The 13,797-nt window shown below is 40.2% G+C and overlaps 1 protein-coding gene across 2 annotated transcripts in view; it reads right to left on the bottom strand.

The window, feature by feature from the left end:
- Nucleotides 1-5,746, bottom strand: part of man1b1b (mannosidase, alpha, class 1B, member 1b) — a 28,078-nt gene extending 22,332 nt beyond the window's left edge. For both annotated transcript variants that reach the window (XM_027278181.1, XM_027278180.1), the window contains exons 1-2: nucleotides 5,637-5,746; nucleotides 5,244-5,421 (exon numbers count right to left, since the gene is read on the bottom strand). The gene's annotated coding sequence lies outside the window, so the exon portion shown is untranslated. The remainder of the gene's footprint in view (nucleotides 1-5,243; nucleotides 5,422-5,636) is intronic.
- Between the last annotated feature and the right edge of the window lie 8,051 nt (nucleotides 5,747-13,797).

Raw genomic sequence — 13,797 nt, 5'->3', positions numbered from 1 at the left:
ACAATATTCCACCCTATTACCTTTGAGTAATCTGTGGATCGTCTGTGCGACCCCGTGGCTGATCTCTGAGTGTTTTTCTTCTCAATGGATGAGTTGTGCTAATGCTGACATTTTGTATCTCTGTCTGTCTGCCGGAACCTAATTACATCTCCCCCCCTCACTGTGAGGGATGCAGATAAAGGAGGTCAGAGTGACAGCAGAATTTGTCTGGCGCCTTCTTAAAATCCTGAGAGCTTCTCTTTTTTTTTTTTGGTCTGGATCTCATTAAAGGAAACCATAGCAAGTAGTATATGTTTTCTTCAACTTTGGTGCCTTCTGTGGGCCTGGTCAATGTCGATCACTGCCCACGCCAGCTGAAAGATGAAAAAAAAAAAATATATAAATATACATATATAAAGAAAAAACTAACTTCAGCTGGTCAGACTCCGGTCTCACCTGATGACTCCCTCCTCCCTCTTTCTTGCTCTCAGCTGCCTTGTCCTTGACCGCCGCATCTGAGACGTTTCCTTTCTTCTGAAGACGATTGTGAAGCACAGGCGGCCCTCTCTTATTGGGCAATATCCTCTGTGGTCAGTGGTGACATAAACAACATTTAACATTTGAATCTCACTTTACATAAACAAGTTATGAGGAGGAACAGCTGTTGATCTTTTTTATATGCAAATGTCATACACACATTCCTAATCGACCTGTCCCTACCCATAAAGTTGATCATCCTTTATTTTAACCTCTAATATTTGGATGTCATCATTTCACAAGATTCCCTCCAGAACTGTTTCACAAAAGATACCCCGTATTTATACATAAAAAATGTTAGATCATTACTGTGGATTATCCAGGGCAAAAGAACTCCAAGAAACAAATATCTTAAACTTGGACACAAGAACCAAACCTATCTGTTGAGATAGGTATACTACTAGAAGTGAGTGAGTTATCCTTTTTAAAGAGTGTCTTTGCATGACAATGTTGTAGAACAACAGTGTATCTTCCAACATGAACTAGACCTCCACTACCTGCAGTATTGACAACACTGAGCTTTTCGGGTCACTGTCGATCATGTGTTACTTCAAAAGTAGAACAAGACAAAGTTTCCATCATAAATCTTGCTCCTACAAGTCTGCACTGCTTCGTCTATTTATAGCGGCTTAAAATAACAAACTGTCCCACTTTAACTCTGAGACTAAATGTATCTACAGATCCCACACGACTCGTGCTTATGGTTTTGTTGTTTGCAGTCATCATCTTAGGTTGCAGTGAATCAGAACATTCTGAACGTAAAAAAAAATATATTTCGATTTGATACTTATTGAACTGCTACAAACTACACGTCTAACCCTGTGCTACCCCCCAAAGAACGAAGCAGAGATGTGAGAAACCTGGTTTTGGTCTGGCAGTGGAGGTTGAAGCTGTTTGACAGGCTCAGCAGCACATGTGGGATGACGGGGCTCAGGACGCTGTTACCATCTGTGTTCACGCTGTCCTTCTGTAAGGCCTACACACACCACACCACACACACACCACACACACACACACACACACACACACACACACGTTAGTATGAGATATTACAATAGTGTGGTAACAATACTCCAGGGTGAATTGATATTGAAGGTCACAGGAGAATTTCACGAGTCTCCGTCATACTGATTAACATGCTGTTATACTGCTGCCATTCCACCACCTCCAACTCAACTCCTATGAAGCGTAGACAGCAAGCCTGGGATGTTGTTGTGGGTGTTAAACACCTTTGGCAGGTCAATGTATTTATTTTCCTCAAGACCACATACCTCAGATCTGAAAGAACAAACACTCTTCATTAACTTGGGCCTATCAGAGTTTCCTGTGCCATTGTGTCAAGAGAAAATTGGTGGTCTCTTTCCTTTTAGATGTAATTTTCTCTGTATGTCTTCAGTGCAGAATGCTGCGTGCTTGCCAGGGTCTATGAAGACATATGTTTCCACATATCTCTCACTCTTCTTGGACTTAAGTTTAACTGGCACTACAGCAAGCACACATTCTTCTTCTCCAGCCCCAGTGTTTCCACTTGACTCTGGACCACACGACACATAGGCACAGGAAATTACGTTGGTCCCAGTATTGTTTTCTTCACCTTCTCTGAAGCACTGTTATCATCTGCCTTGACATGGAGAATGTCTGGATGCGACTGAGAAAACAAACCTGACACTTAAGTCGTTTCTTGCAATATTTGCTAAGGTGACCAAAGGTAAGACATCCGAAACACAAATGTGGCCAACCGGCGCTGCTGCCCCCCCCAGATGAGTAACTGCCCACCCACACATGCCATTCTGCTCACACCTCTGTTCTGGCCTCGAGGTAACCTCGTCAGTGACATATGCTCACAGCTACGAACAAGTTCTTGTGGCTCCCCACTGGTATACTGCTCCAATAGTACAACTTGTCCTTATAAACGTCAGTTTTACCATCCACAGCATGCTCAAATGCCCTGACGAAGGATTTGTAAGTGAGAGGGTCACCTTTAAAAAACTGGAATGTCTTTGGAAGGGAGATTTGAACCTCCTCTGTTGCTGTACCAACATCTCAGTAATCTCATTCTGCCTCTGCCCGTGGGTGGCTGTTGCTGGTTGGTTTGATCTGTTGTGTGTTTGGCAAAGGCTGCACTAATGTGTCAGGAGCGTATGCTTTTGTCCTCTTGCAGCAGCATTCAAGGATTGCAATAGCATTAGTACTCTCATCTTTTGGTTTACTTTGTGACCTTGTGATACAATACTGTTAATGCTTCCTTTCTCACTGTCATTTCCTTGAACACCTTGAGCCTTGCATCAGACCTGCAATAGCTGTGTCAAGCACGAGCTGTCCATTTTAGCTTCAGCTGCAGCTCTTCAATTTCCAACTCTGTTTCCTCCTTAAGGTTGCTGAACGTACCATCAGGGCTGCACGCTCTGCTTCTCCTTCATACTGCTGAGGACCCAGTAGTTGTTGATGAAGCAACTGGGACTTCTTTTTACTATGGCGACCACCTGTAGCAGCTTGAGATACACTATCCTCTGCTTGATGTCATCCTGACCAGGTGCTTGCTTCTTGAATTTTTCAGGTGCACTTTTATCTCCACTTGCATTGTTTTTTTATCTGTAATTTCTTCTTCTTGCGGCACACCAGTTTTCAGTATTTTCAACAAAGTCTCTTAAGGGTGCTGACCTGGGTTCATACCAGTTATGTTGATTTGCTTGTCCCTCATCTCATCCAGTAAAGCCACAAACTGCAGCATTTATGTCCTCAAACTCAGTAAACGTTTTGCAAAACTGGCCATGAAGCATTTTTCTACTTCATCACATTTGAGCCATCAAGTTTCAACTTTCAATGTTTCTCATCATGCCTGTAAGCTGAATAATTTACCTCTTCTGGATCCAATAAGCCTGCTATTTTTATCCTCCACTGCCTTTTCTGTGGGCTTTGGCGCCCTCTTCTGGATTCCGGATTCTTCCATGGCCACAACACAGACCACAATAAACTTTATCCCAGTCCATTCAAAGCAATGCGTTCACTGTGTATGCACTGTGCGTCTCCGACAAACTCCGGTTAGCGTTAAGGTACGTTGGCCGGTTAATAAAACTTGTTGCAAAGCACCCACAGACTTACTTTCTTCGTTATAAGGGCTTGGGTTTGAGTCCTCATCCTTTCAGAAACGGCTTTAATCCACGTTAATCTGTTCTTCTCTTTCCATCGAGAGCGGATTTTTTGACTCACATGTAGCGGGCAATCCTCTATTAGTCCGTTTATGCTTTTCACCGCCACCATTAAGCCAACCCCTCAGTAATAAGCTTGACTGGTAATGAATCTTCCGACGACGTAACTCTTGTTCAAAAGAAACTTTACTTTAAAAGCAAAAACAAAGTTACAAGATCAATCTTAAGCAACCGTCAAAAACCTGTGTTGCTCCTTAGGCTGCTTAATCATGTCTGACGTCTGGCTGTCTAAGTGGCTGTTAAGTCACCAACAATCCACTAAAGGAACATTTCAAACATTTACAACTAACCTGTTAACACATAACATGTCATTATGGCTCTTACGTAACAAGATTTTAACAAAGCCATATACGCACATTCATCCACCAGTCAAACACCTCATCACATTATTGTTTTTTCCTTTCCAAATCTTTCCTGTACATCTTAGCTTCATTCTGACCTCAGTTCTTTTCTTTGTTAAAAGGAGTTTTTTTTCCACTAAGAAACCTGCACCCCCCAATCAAAAACTCCACTCCCCCATCTCATCAGTTGCCCTTTGTACTTCCCTGATTGCATGCTCGGTATTGCTCCTCTTCTCCCACAGGGACAATCAAAAATGTCCTTGGTGCTATTGCATCATTCTGTCTTTTTTTAATCTTGACATGTGGGTGTATCTACCTGCCTCCTGAAAACTCTGCGTCTCCATGTAAAAGTCTGTGACATCCAAGTATGTTGACATAAACCAACACAAACTGAACTTTAGGCTCGTCCTCAATTGTCTCGTTCTTTTTCACGCTCGCTAGTCAAGTTAGAAAGACCTTACAGGGTCACATCCGGTCAAAACATTCTATGAATCACTGTTTTTATTTGTACTTTAGTTCAGTCCTTTCTCTCACTTCACACCTGACCAGTGTTTACACTATGTCACACACACAAATGGATGGAAACTGTTCATTTTGTTTATTTGACTGACTGCACAGTTGAACCGCCTTCTGAATCTTTCTTTCTGACCTGTTTCTCTTTTCTCCTGTTCCTATTGTAAGTTATACTAATTAATTAAACACAGGAACTCATTTTTGTTTCAATTACCCATGCAATTTGCATTTTGCATTTGAACATTGAATGTTTAAAAAACATTTCAGTTTTTAAAGTTGAAAGAAAAAATTGCCATTTTATAAAATATAAATTGTCATGTCACATACAATTTACTATTTCAATTAAACATAGCGAAATTAGGATTACACATTCCTGATTAATTTTGAATCCCAGGTGAAATTATCCTCTGTACGTTACTTCCTGCATGACAAAATGTCTGACATGAAAAATGTCAGTTAAGTATATCAGTATTAACACTGTTACTATAAGATGAGATTATTTTTTGTGAATATTTTTATTTTCTAAGAAAAGCTTTAAACTCAGCCCTTTGCAAACTCACAACTTTTGAACCTTTCAGCATGCTGGAGAATAACAATAACACAATGACAACAATAACCTATTCAGGAGGCAGGAGTTTAAGTTGGAAGGAAAAGGTCAGCCTACCTTCTTTAGCCCCAGGATCCACATGGTGTCCAGCGCATCGATGAGTGTCAAACCCAGACCAAACCACTCACTGTAGGACTTGGACAGCGGCCTGAGTTCATCATGGCCCCAAGCAAAGTCTTTATAACCCTTCCATGCATGTCTGAAAGCTTGCTGCACCGCCTCCAGCGGCTAGGTTCTGGGACACACAATACAGACAAGATGCCAGTTTATTTTATTATTATTATTATCCCATCCGAGTCTACAGAGTGATTCAGAAACATGGGTGAAATATTTCACACTCAAATAAAGCCAAGCCTCTTAACTGTGCTACAATTGTTTTGTTTTGTTTGTTCAGTGTTCAGTAACAACTAAAAATTCATAATCAAAAAAAAAAAAAAAAAAAAAAAATACCTGACTCTTTTGATGATTTGGCTTTTTGGTTGGCAGCTGAATCCTCGTTGTTTTCTTCAACTTTGGTGCCTTGTGGCCTGGTCATGTCGTCACTGGCCCACGCCCGCTGAAAGATGAAAAAAAATAATAATATAAATATACATATATAAAGAAAAAACTAACTTCAGCTGGGATCAGACTCCGAGTCTCACCTGATGACTCCCTCCTCCCCTTCTTTCTTGCTCTCAGCTGCCTTGTCCTTGACCGCCGCATCTGAGACGTTTCCTTTCTTCTGAAGACGATTGTGAAGCACAGGCGGCCCTCTCTTATTGGGCAATATCCTCTGTGGTCAGTGGTGACATAAACAACATTTAACATTTGAATCTCCACTTTACATAAACAAGTTATGAGGAGGAACAGCTGATTGATCTTTATTATTGCAAATGTCATACACACATTCCTAATCGACCTGCCCTACCCATGAAAGTTGATCATCCTTTATTTTAACCTCTAATATTTGGATGTCATCATTTCACAAGATTCCCTCCAGACTGTTTCAAAAAAGTACCCAGTATTTATACATAAAAATGTTAGATCATTACTGTGGATTATCCAGGGCAAAAGAACTCCAGAAACAAATATCTTAAAACTTGGACACAAGAACAAACCTATCTGTATGAGATAGGTATACTACTAGAAGTGAGTGAGTTATCCTTTTTAAAGAGTGTCTTTGCATGACAATGTTGTAAGCCAACAGTGTATCTTCCAACATGAACTAGACCTCCACTACCTGCCAAGTATTGACAACACTGAGCTTTTCGGGTCACTGCAACCTAATGATGAACTGCAAACAACAAAACCATAGACACGAGTCTGTGTAGATCATGTAGATACATTAGTCTCAGAGTTTTAAAGGGCGTACTAGTTTGTTATTTTAAGCCGCTATAAATCAGACGACAGCAGTGGTGAGACTTGTAGGAGCAGACATTATGATGGACACCTTGTCTTGTTCTACCTTTTGATGTAACACATGATCGACAGTGACCCGAAAAAGCTCGTGTTGTCAATACTTGGACAGGTCGTGGAGGTCTATGTCATGTTGGACGATTACACTGTTGTTCTTACAACATTGTCATGCAAAGACACTCTTTAAAAAGGATGAACTCACTCACTTCTGTAGTATACCATTCTTACAGAAGGTTTGGTCTTGTCTGTCCAAGTTTTTAAATATGTTTCTTGGAGTTCTTTTGCCTGGATAATCCACAGTAATAATGCTCTAACATTTCTGTTAAATACTGGGGTATCTTTTTGAAACAGTCTGGCAGGGGTCTTGTGATGTGAAATGATGACATCCAACTATTAGACGGTTTAAAATAAAGGAAGATCAACTTCATGGGTAGGGCGGTCGCTTAGGAATGTGTGTATGACATTTTGCATCATAATAAAGACAATATACACCTATTACATTTGAGTAATCTGAGTGGCTCGTCTGTGCGACCCCGTGGCTGATCTCTGAGTGTTTATTCTTCTCAAATGGATGAGTTGTGCTAATGCTGACATTTTGTATCTCTGTCTGTCTGCCGGAACCTAATTACATCTCCCCCCCTCACTGTGAGGGATGCAGATAAAGGAGGTCAGAGTGACAGCAGAATTTGTCTGGCGCCTTCTTAAAATCCATGAGAGCTTCTCTTTTTTTTTTTTGGTCTGGATCTCATTAAAAGGAAACCATAGCAAGTAGTAATGTTTTTCTTCAACTTTGGTGCCTTCTGTGGCCTGGTCAATGTCGATCACTGGCCCACGCCAGCTGAAAGATGAAAAAAATAAATAATATAAATATACATATATAAAGAAAAAACTAACTTCAGCTGGGATCAGACTCCGAGTCTCACCTGATGACTCCCTCCTCCCCTTCTTTCTTGCTCTCAGCTGCCTTGTCCTTGACCGCCGCATCTGAGACGTTTCCTTTCTTCTGAAGACGATTGTGAAGCACAGGCGGCCCTCTCTTATTGGGCAATATCCTCTGTGGTCAGTGGTGACATAAACAACATTTAACATTTGAATCTCCACTTTACATAAACAAGTTATGAGGAAGGAACAGCTGATTGATCTTTATTATATGCAAATGTCATACACACATTCCTAATCGACCTGCCCTACCCATGAAAGTTGATCATCCTTTATTTTAACCTCTAATATTTGGATGTCATCATTTCACAAGATTCCCTCCAGACATGTTTCAACAAAGATACCCAGTATTTATACATAAAAATGTTAGATCATTACTGTGGATTATCCAGGGCAAAAGAACTCCAAGAAACAAATATCTTAAAACTTGGACACAAGAACCAAACCTATCTGTATGAGATAGGTATACTACTAGAAGTGAGTGAGTTATCCTTTTTAAAGAGTGTCTTTGCATGACAATGTTGTAAGAACCACAGTGTATCTTCCAACATGAACTAGACCTCCACTACCTGCTAAGTATTGACAACACTGAGCTTTTCGGGTCACTGTCGATCATGTGTTACTTCAAAAGTAGAACAAGACAAAGTTTCCATCATAAATCTTGCTCCTACAAGTCTGCACTGCTTCGTCTATTTATAGCGGCTTAAAATAACAAACATGTCCCACTTTAACTCTGAGACTAAATGTATCTACAGATCCACACAGACTCGTGCTTATGGTTTTGTTGTTTGCAGTCATCATCTTAGGTTGCAGTGAATCAGAGACATTCTGAACGTAAAAAAAATATATTTCGATTTGATACTTATTGAACTGCTACAAACTACACGTCTAACCCTGTGCTACCCCCCAAAGAACAGAAGCAGAGATGTAGAAACCTGGTTTTGGTCTGGCAGTGGAGGTTGAAGCTGTTTGACAGGCTCAGGCAGCACATGTGGGATGACGGGGCTCAGGACGCTGTTACCATCTGTGTCACGCTGTCCTTCTGTAAGGCCTACACACACACACACACACACACACACACACACACACACACACGTTAGTATGAGATATTACAATAGTGTGGTAACAATACTCCAGGGTGAATTGACTATTGAAGGTCACAGGAGAATTTCACGAGTCTCCGTCATACTGATTAACATGCTGTTATACTGCTGCCATTCCACCACCTCCAACTCCAACTCCTATGAAGCGTAGACAGCAAGCCTGGGATGTGGTTGTGTGTAAACACCTTTGGCAGGTCAATGTATTTATTTTCCTCAAGACCACATACCTCAAGATCTGAAAGAACAACACTCTTCATTAACTTGGGCCTATCAGAGTTGTCCTGTGCCATTGTGTCAAGAAGAAAATTGGTGGTCTTTCCTTTTAGATGTAATTTTCTCTGTATGTCTTCAGTGCAGAATGCTGCGGTGCTGCCAGGGTCTATGAAGACATATGTTTCCACATATCTCTCACTCTTCTTGGACTTAAGTTTAACTGGCACTACAGCAAGCACACATTCTTCTTCTCCAGCCCCAGTGTTTCCACTTGACTCTGGACCACACGACACATAGGCACAGGAAATTACGTTGGTCCCAGTATTGTTTTCTTCCACCTTCTCTGAAGCACTGTTATCATCTGCCTTGACATGGAGTATGTCTGGATGCGACTGAGAACAAACCTGACACTTAAGTCGTTTCTTGCAATATTTGCTAAGGTGACCAAAGGTAAGACATCCGAAACACAAATGTGGCCAGGACCGGCGCTGCTGCCCCCCCAGATGAGTTAACTGCCCACCCACACATGCCATTCTGCTCACACCTCTGTTCTGGCCTCGAGGTAACCTCTGTCAGGTGACATATGCTCACAGCTACGAACAAGTTCTTGTGGCTCCCCACTGGTATACTGCTCCAAATAGTACAACTTGTCCTTATAACTGTCAGTTTTACCATCCACAGCATGCTCAAATGCCCTGACGAAGGATTTGTAAGTGAGAGGGTCACCTTTAAAAACTGGAATGTCTTTGGAAGGGAGATTTGACCTCCTCTGTTGCTGTACCAACATCTCAGTAATCTCATTCTGCCTCTGCCCGTGGGTGGCTGTTGCTGGTTGGTTTGATCTGTTGTGTGTTTGGCAAAGGCTGCACTAATGTGTCAGGAGCGTATGCTGTTTGTCCTCTTGCAGCAGCATTCAAGGATTGCATAGCATTAGTACTCTCATCTTTTGGTTTACTTTGTGACCTTTGTGATACAATACTGTTAATGCTTCCTTTCTCACTGTCATATTCCTTGAACACCTTGAGCCTTGCATCAGACTCTGCAATAGCTGTGTCAAGCACGAGCTGTTCCATTTTAGCTTTCAGCTGCAGCTCTTCAATTTCCAACTCTTGTTTCCTCCTTAAGGTTGCTGAACGTACCATCAGGGCTGCACGCTCTGCTTCTTCCTTCATACGTGCTGAGGACCCAGTAGTTGTTGATGAAGCAACTGAGGACTTCTTTTTACTATGGCGACACCCTGTAGCAGCTTGAGATACACTATCCTCTGCTTTGATGTCATCCTGACCAGGTTGCTTGCTTCTTGAATTTTCAGGTGCACTTTTATCTCCACTTGCATTGTTTTTTATCTGTTAATTTCTTCTTCATTGCGGCACACCAGTTTTCAGTATTTTCAACAAAGTCTCTTAAGGGTGCTGACCTGGGTTCATACCAGTTATGTTGATTTGCTTGTCCCTCATCTTCATCCAGTAAAGCCACAACTGCAGCATTTATGTCCTCAAACTCAGTAAACGTTTTGCAAAACTGGCCATGAAGCATTTCTTCTACTTCATCCACATTTGAGCCATCAAGTTTCAACTTTTCAATGTTTCTCATCATGCCTGTAAGCTGAGATAATTTACCTCTTCTGGATCCAATAAGCCTGCTTATTTTATCCTCCACTGCCTTTTCTGTGGGCTTTGGCGCCCTCTTCTGGATTCCGGATTCTTCCATGGCCACAACACAGACCACAATAAACTTATATCCACAGTCCACTTCAAAGCAATGCGTTCACTGTGTATGCACTGTGCGTCTCCGACAAACTCCGGTTAGCGTTAAGGTACGTTGGCCGGTTAATAAACTTGTTGCAAAGCACCCACAGACTTACTTTCTTTCGTTATAAGGGCTTGGGTTTGAGTCCTCATCCTTTCAGAAACGGCTTTAATCCACGTTAATCTGTTCTTCTTCTTTCCATCGAGAGCGGAGTTTTTTGACTCACATGTAGCGGCAATCCTCTATTAGTCCGTTTATGCTTTTCACCGCCACCATTAAGCAACCCATCAGTAATAAGCTTGACTGGTAATGAATCTTCCGACGACGTAACTCTTGTTCAAAAGAAACTTTACTTTAAAAGCAAAAACAAAGTTACAAGATTCAATCTTAAGCAAACCGTCAAAAACCTGTGTTGCTCCTTAGGCTGCTTAATCATGTCTGACGTCTGGCTGTCTAAGTGGCTGTTACGTCACCAACAATCCACTAAAGGAACATTTCAAACATTTTACAACTAACCTGTTAAACACTATTAACATTGTCATTATGGCTCTTACAGTAACACAGATTTTAACAAAGCCATATACTGCACATTCATCCACCAGTCAAACACCTCATCACATTTATTGTTTTTTTCCTTTCCAAATCTTTCCTGTACATTCTTAGCTTCATTCTGACCTCAGTTCTTTTCTTTGTTAAAAGGAGTTTTTTTCCACTAAGAACCTGCACCCCCCAATCAAAACTCCACTCCACCATCTCATCAGTTGCCCTTTGTACTTCCCTGATTGCATGCTCGGTATTGCTTCCTCTTCTCCACAGGGACAATCAAAAATGTCCTTGGTGCTATTGCATCATTTCTGTCATTTCTTTTAATCTTGACATGTGGGTGTATCTTACCTGCCTCCTGAAAACTCTGCGTCTCCATGTAAAAGTCTGTGACATCCAAGTATGTTGACATAAACCAACACAAACTGAACTTTAGGCTCGTCCTCAATTGTCTAGTTCTTTTTCATGCTCGCTAGTCAAGTTAGAAAGACCTTACAGGGTCACATCCGGTCAAAAACATTCTATGAATCACTGTTTTTATTGTACTTTAGTTCAGTCCTTTCTCTCACTTCACACCTGACCAGTGTTTACACTATGCTTCACACACACAAATGGATGGAAACTGTTCATTTTGTTTATTTGACTGACTGCACAGTTGAACCAGCCTTCTGAATCTTTCTTTCTGACCTGTTTCTCTTTTCTCCTGTCCTATTGTAAGTTATACTAATTAATTAAACAACAGGAACTCATTTTCTGTTTCAATTACCCATGCAATTTGACATTTTGCATTTGAACATTTGAATGTTTAAAAAACATTTCAGGTTTTTAAAGTTAAAAGAAAAAATTGCCATTTTATAAAATATAAATTTGTCATGTCAACATACAATTTACTATTTCAATTAAACATAGCGAAATTAGGATTACACATTCCTGATTAATTTGAATCCCAGGTGAAATTATCCTCTGTACGTTAGCTTCCTGCTATGACAAAAATGTCTGACATGAAAAATGTCAGTTAAGTATATCAGTATTAACACTGTTACTATAAGATGAGATTTATTTTTGTGAATATTTATTTTATAGATTATCTTATTTTTCTCAGAGAATTGGCATAAATAAATAATGATTCATTCATTATTAATTGACTATTTGTATTTTGTTGCTTTGTTTAGAACAGGAACTATACATGTATATACTACGGTACACTTTGCCTGTAATCTAAGTGATGATTAAGATTGGTGAAGTGATATGAGGTAAAACATTGAGGTGATGTATTACATTCGTTATTAGTGTTCAGTTGTCCTACTAGTGAAGCGGACATTAAAGTGGCAAAGTTACACAGAGGAAGCTGTCCCCAAATTCAGTTCAGTAAAAGTCAAGTTTATAGTTAAAGCTGAGACTAACCAGCATTACATTACTATGAGCCTAACAGCTCTACATTTTTATGAAAATAGTTAAAGCTTCTTGCATTAGGTTGCAATATTAAAAAAAAAAACAAGTCAAATAATCAATTCCAAAACAAATATAACCCGTAATCTTTGTCAGAACATACATTTTAACTTCTCAGCCATAAACAGTGATTTTACAAACTCATTTTAACTCAAGATTTTTTTCTGGAGCTTTCCTACACGTCTTGACTGAACATGATTGGACAGTGTCGTCAACATGCAGCAGATCAGGCAGGCGGTGTAGCACAGCCACATCCCACCACTCAAATCATTCATCTAATTCAGCAGAGGCAGAGGTTTGATTTCATCCTTTTTTATTTCAAGGAGCTTTGCTTCATACAAAATGTTTAATGTAGAAACAACTGCAGAATTCAAAGTCTGGCCAAGAAACATAAAATCAGGCAAACAAACATTTCACTGAATCCCAAGACCCAAATAAAGGAATGTTCCAGCTCTGCTGCACGGGGTGGAACTCTGAAGAATATGTCAATACTGTTTTGAATAGAAATTTGTCTTTTCAACAAACCCCACAGTTTATATCAAATATTAAAAATCAACAACAAAATAACACATGGTATCTAAAAGTACTAAGTTTTCTACATGCACATACATTGTTAGAACATGCAAACATTTGTATTTTCTCAAGAAAAAGCCACATCTACACTGCCAATGGTATGCAGGAATAGAGATTGGATCACTTGTAATGATTTGTGGCCGATTGGTCCAAGCTTGGGCACAGGTATGTTTCCTTTGCCAGCTTACTTAAAGAAGGTATTTTGATGACTGTTTGTGACAAATCTTTTTAAATAATGAATGCATCATTGCCTTCCTGTATTCACGCTGACAGTATTGATTTTTGGAAACCCTATTATAACAGGACACACCTCCCATTTTGAGCCATGGAACTGTCATTGACATTGTTGAAGTGGGTAAATGTTATGCATGCAAATATACATATAAAGTTGCTGTATTCCTAAATATTTTAAATAATCTGTTTTTTGTTTACACTTTGTGCCTTTATGCATTGTAAGTCTTTTTTGTCTGCTTGGTTTTTGTTTGTTTTTTTCAAAGCATTTTCTATAAAACATTTGGTCAGAATCATGCTGAAGCCTGGATCTGGAGAGACCAGCATGTAAAGCTACAGAATGGATGGAGAAATGGGTTTGTCTTGTTGCATAGCCCTAGCCCTCTCATGTTTTCAGCTTGCCTGTGCAGTGTGTG

The sequence above is a fragment of the Larimichthys crocea genome, chromosome III, assembly GCF_000972845.2.
Source record: "Larimichthys crocea isolate SSNF chromosome III, L_crocea_2.0, whole genome shotgun sequence".
NCBI classification, from domain to species: Eukaryota; Metazoa; Chordata; class Actinopteri; family Sciaenidae; genus Larimichthys; species Larimichthys crocea.
This window is presented reverse-complemented; position numbering and strand designations above follow the sequence as displayed.